At 39.7% G+C, this 5862-nt stretch overlaps 1 long non-coding RNA gene across 2 annotated transcripts; it reads right to left on the bottom strand.

Moving 5' to 3' along the window:
• Positions 1–453: 453 nt before the first annotated feature.
• On the bottom strand, positions 454–5604 carry LOC127918996 (uncharacterized). Of its 2 annotated transcripts, XR_008101657.1 has the most exons (5): positions 5402–5604; positions 5060–5135; positions 1147–1412; positions 692–1033; positions 454–654 (listed from the first exon to the last, which is right to left on the bottom strand). It is a non-coding gene; the product is annotated as an uncharacterized LOC127918996 (long non-coding RNA). The 2 variants fall into 2 exon arrangements; XR_008101658.1 differs by lacking the exon at positions 5060–5135.
• Between the last annotated feature and the right edge of the window lie 258 nt (positions 5605–5862).

The following is a 5862-nucleotide window of genomic DNA, read 5'->3' as shown; positions in this document are numbered from 1 at the left end:
TACTACACCTGTTGTATTCAGCATTTCACTGTAAGGTCTACTACACCTGTTGTATTCAGCATTTCACTGTAAGGTCTACTACACCTGTTGTATTCAGCATTTCACTGTAAGGTCTACTACACCTGTTGTATTCAGCATTTCACTGTAAGGTCTACTACACCTGTTGTATTCAGCATTTCACTGTAAGGTCTACTACACCTGTTGTATTCAGCATTTCACTGTAAGGTCTACTACACCTGTTGTATTCAGCATTTCACTGTAAGGTCTACTACACCTGTTGTATTCAGCATTTCACTGTAAGGTCTACTACACCTGTTGTATTCAGCATTTCACTGTAAGGTCTACTACACCTGTTGTATTCAGCATTTCACTGTAAGGTCTACTACACCTGTTGTATTCAGCATTTCACTGTAAGGTCTACTACACCTGTTGTATTCAGCATTTCACTGTAAGGTCTACTACACCTGTTGTATTCAGCATTTCACTGTAAGGTCTACTACACCTGTTGTATTCAGCATTTCACTGTAAGGTCTACTACACCTGTTGTATTCAGCATTTCACTGTGAGGTCTACTACACCTGCTGTATTCAGCATTTCACTGTAAGGTCTACTACACCTGTTGTATTCAGCATTTCACTGTAAGGTCTACTACACCTGCTGTATTCAGCATTTCACTGTAGGTCTACTACACCTGCTGTATTCAGCATTTCACTGTAAGGTCTACTACACCTGTTGTATTCAGCATTTCACTGTAAGGTCTACTACACCTGTTGTATTCAGCATTTCACTGTAAGGTCTACTACACCTGTTGTATTCAGCATTTCACTGTAAGGTCTACTACACCTGCTGTATTCAGCATTTCACTGTAAGGTCTACTACACCTGCTGTATTCAGCATTTCACTGTAAGGTCTACTACACCTGTTGTATTCAGCATTTCACTGTAAGGTCTACTACACCTGTTGTATTCAGCATTTCACTGTAAGGTCTACTACACCTGCTGTATTCAGCATTTCACTGTAAGGTCTACTACACCTGCTGTATTCAGCATTTCACTGTAAGGTCTACTACACCTGTTGTATTCAGCATTTCACTGTAAGGTCTACTACACCTGTTGTATTCAGCATTTCACTGTAGGTCTACTACACCTGTTGTATTCAGCATTTCACTGTAAGGTCTACTACACCTGCTGTATTCAGCATTTCACTGTAAGGTCTACTACACCTGCTGTATTCAGCATTTCACTGTAAGGTCTACTACACCTGTTGTATTCAGCATTTCACTGTAAGGTCTACTACACCTGTTGTATTCAGCATTTCACTGTAAGGTCTACTACACCTGTTGTATTCAGCATTTCACTGTAAGGTCTACTACACCTGCTGTATTCAGCATTTCACTGTAAGGTCTACTACACCTGCTGTATTCAGCATTTCACTGTAAGGTCTACTACACCTGTTGTATTCAGCATTTCACTGTAAGGTCTACTACACCTGTTGTATTCAGCATTTCACTGTAAGGTCTACTACACCTGTTGTATTCAGCATTTCACTGTAAGGTCTACTACACCTGTTGTATTCAGCATTTCACTGTAAGGTCTACTACACCTGTTGTATTCAGCATTTCACTGTAAGGTCTACTACACCTGTTGTATTCAGCATTTCACTGTAAGGTCTACTACACCTGTTGTATTCAGCATTTCACTGTAAGGTCTACTACACCTGTTGTATTCAGCATTTCACTGTAAGGTCTACTACACCTGTTGTATTCAGCATTTCACTGTAAGGTCTACTACACCTGTTGTATTCAGCATTTCACTGTAAGGTCTACTACACCTGTTGTATTCAGCATTTCACTGTAAGGTCTACTACACCTGTTGTATTCAGCATTTCACTGTAAGGTCTACTACACCTGTTGTATTCAGCATTTCACTGTAAGGTCTACTACACCTGTTGTATTCAGTATTTCACTGTATGGTCTACTACACCTGTTGTATTCAGCATTTCACTGTAAGGTCTACTACACCTGTTGTATTCAGCATTTCACTGTATGGTCTACTACACCTGTTGTATTCAGCATTTCACTGTATGGTCTACTACACCTGTTGTATTCAGCATTTCACTGTAAGGTCTACTACACCTGTTGTATTCAGCATTTCACTGTAAGGTCTACTACACCTGTTGTATTCAGCATTTCACTGTATGGTCTACTACACCTGTTGTATTCAGCATTTCACTGTAAGGTCTACTACACCTGTTGTATTCAGCATTTCACTGTAAGGTCTACTACACCTGTTGTATTCAGCATTTCACTGTAAGGTCTACTACACCTGTTGTATTCAGCATTTCACTGTAAGGTCTACTACACCTGTTGTATTCAGCATTTCACTGTAAGGTCTACTACACCTGTTGTATTCAGCATTTCACTGTAAGGTCTACTACACCTGTTGTATTCAGCATTTCACTGTAAGGTCTACTACACCTGTTGTATTCAGTATTTCACTGTAAGGTCTACTACACCTGTTGTATTCAGCATTTCACTGTAAGGTCTACTACACCTGTTGTATTCAGCATTTCACTGTAAGGTCTACTACACCTGTTGTATTCAGCATTTCACTGTAAGGTCTACTACACCTGTTGTATTCAGCATTTCACTGTAAGGTCTACTACACCTGTTGTATTCAGCATTTCACTGTAAGGTCTACTACACCTGTTGTATTCAGCATTTCACTGTAAGGTCTACTACACCTGTTGTATTCAGCATTTCACTGTAAGGTCTACTACACCTGTTGTATTCAGCATTTCACTGTAAGGTCTACTACACCTGTTGTATTCAGCATTTCACTGTAAGGTCTACTACACCTGTTGTATTCAGCATTTCACTGTAAGGTCTACTACACCTGTTGTATTCAGCATTTCACTGTAAGGTCTACTACACCTGTTGTATTCAGCATTTCACTGTAAGGTCTACTACACCTGTTGTATTCAGTATTTCACTGTAAGGTCTACTACACCTGTTGTATTCAGCATTTCACTGTAAGGTCTACTACACCTGTTGTATTCAGTATTTCACTGTAAGGTCTACTACACCTGTTGTATTCAGCATTTCACTGTAAGGTCTACTACACCTGTTGTATTCAGTATTTCACTGTAAGGTCTACTACACCTGTTGTATTCAGCATTTCACTGTAAGGTCTACTACACCTGTTGTATTCAGCATTTCACTGTAAGGTCTACTACACCTGTTGTATTCAGCATTTCACTGTAAGGTCTACTACACCTGTTGTATTCAGCATTTCACTGTAAGGTCTACTACACCTGTTGTATTCAGCATTTCACTGTAAGGTCTACTACACCTGTTGTATTCAGCATTTCACTGTAAGGTCTACTACACCTGTTGTATTCAGTATTTCACTGTAAGGTCTACTACACCTGTTGTATTCAGCATTTCACTGTAAGGTCTACTACACCTGTTGTATTCAGCATTTCACTGTAAGGTCTACTACACCTGTTGTATTCAGTATTTCACTGTAAGGTCTACTACACCTGTTGTATTCAGCATTTCACTGTGAGGTCTACTACACCTGTTGTATTCAGCATTTCACTGTAAGGTCTACTACACCTGTTGTATTCAGTATTTCACTGTAAGGTCTACTACACCTGTTGTATTCAGTATTTCACTGTAAGGTCTACTACACCTGTTGTATTCAGCATTTCACTGTAAGGTCTACTACACCTGTTGTATTCAGTATTTCACTGTAAGGTCTACTACACCTGTTGTATTCAGTATTTCACTGTAAGGTCTACTACACCTGTTGTATTCAGCATTTCACTGTAAGGTCTACTACACCTGTTGTATTCAGTATTTCACTGTAAGGTCTACTACACCTGTTGTATTCAGCATTTCACTGTAAGGTCTACTACACCTGTTGTATTCAGCATTTCACTGTAAGGTCTACTACACCTGTTGTATTCAGCATTTCACTGTAAGGTCTACTACACCTGTTGTATTCAGCATTTCACTGTAAGGTCTACTACACCTGTTGTATTCAGCATTTCACTGTAAGGTCTACTACACCTGTTGTATTCAGCATTTCACTGTAAGGTCTACTACACCTGTTGTATTCAGCATTTCACTGTAAGGTCTACTACACCTGTTGTATTCAGCATTTCACTGTAAGGTCTACTACACCTGTTGTATTCAGCATTTCACTGTAAGGTCTACTACACCTGTTGTATTCAGCATTTCACTGTAAGGTCTACTACACCTGTTGTATTCAGCATTTCACTGTAAGGTCTACTACACCTGTTGTATTCAGCATTTCACTGTAAGGTCTACTACACCTGTTGTATTCAGCATTTCACTGTAAGGTCTACTACACCTGTTGTATTCAGCATTTCACTGTAAGGTCTACTACACCTGTTGTATTCAGCATTTCACTGTAAGGTCTACTACACCTGTTGTATTCAGCATTTCACTGTGAGGTCTACTACACCTGTTGTATTCAGCATTTCACTGTAAGGTCTACTACACCTGTTGTATTCAGCATTTCACTGTAAGGTCTACTACACCTGTTGTATTCAGCATTTCACTGTAAGGTCTACTACACCTGTTGTATTCAGCATTTCACTGTAAGGTCTACTACACCTGTTGTATTCAGCATTTCACTGTAAGGTCTACTACACCTGTTGTATTCAGCATTTCACTGTAAGGTCTACTACACCTGTTGTATTCAGCATTTCACTGTAAGGTCTACTACACCTGTTGTATTCAGCATTTCACTGTAAGGTCTACTACACCTGTTGTATTCAGCATTTCACTGTAAGGTCTACTACACCTGCTGTATTCAGCATTTCACTGTAAGGTCTACTACACCTGTTGTATTCAGCATTTCACTGTAAGGTCTACTACACCTGCTGTATTCAGCATTTCACTGTAAGGTCTACTACACCTGCTGTATTCAGCATTTCACTGTAAGGTCTACTACACCTGTTGTATTCAGCATTTCACTGTAGGTCTACTACACCTGTTGTATTCAGCATTTCACTGTAAGGTCTACTACACCTGTTGTATTCAGCATTTCACTGTAAGGTCTACTACACCTGCTGTATTCAGCATTTCACTGTAAGGTCTACTACACCTGCTGTATTCAGCATTTCACTGTAAGGTCTACTACACCTGTTGTATTCAGCATTTCACTGTAAGGTCTACTACACCTGTTGTATTCAGCATTTCACTGTAAGGTCTACTACACCTGCTGTATTCAGCATTTCACTGTGAGGTCTACTACACCTGCTATATTCAGCATTTCACTGTCAGGTCTACTACACCTGTTGTATTCAGCATTTCACTGTAAGGTCTACTACACCTGTTGTATTCAGCATTTCACTGTAAGGTCTACTACACCTGTTGTATTCAGCATTTCACTGTAAGGTCTACTACACCTGCTGTATTCAGCATTTCACTGTAAGGTCTACTACACCTGCTGTATTCAGCATTTCACTGTAAGGTCTACTACACCTGTTGTATTCAGCATTTCACTGTAAGGTCTACTACACCTGTTGTATTCAGCATTTCACTGTAAGGTCTACTACACCTGTTGTATTCAGCAGTTCACTGTAAGGTCTACTACACCTGCTGTATTCAGCATTTCACTGTAAGGTCTACTACACCTGTTGTATTCAGCATTTCACTGTAAGGTCTACTACACCTGTTGTATTCAGCATTTCACTGTAAGGTCTACTACACCTGTTGTATTCAGCATTTCACTGTAAGGTCTACTACACCTGTTGTGTTCAGCATTTCACTGTAAGGTCTACTACACCTGTTGTATTCAGCATTTCACTGTAAGGTCTACTACACCTGTT

This window comes from Oncorhynchus keta, unplaced genomic scaffold, assembly GCF_023373465.1.
Source record: "Oncorhynchus keta strain PuntledgeMale-10-30-2019 unplaced genomic scaffold, Oket_V2 Un_contig_15491_pilon_pilon, whole genome shotgun sequence".
NCBI classification, from domain to species: domain Eukaryota; kingdom Metazoa; phylum Chordata; class Actinopteri; order Salmoniformes; family Salmonidae; genus Oncorhynchus; species Oncorhynchus keta.
The sequence above is the reverse complement of the archived record's forward strand: the minus strand, read 5'-3'. Positions and strand labels throughout refer to the sequence as shown.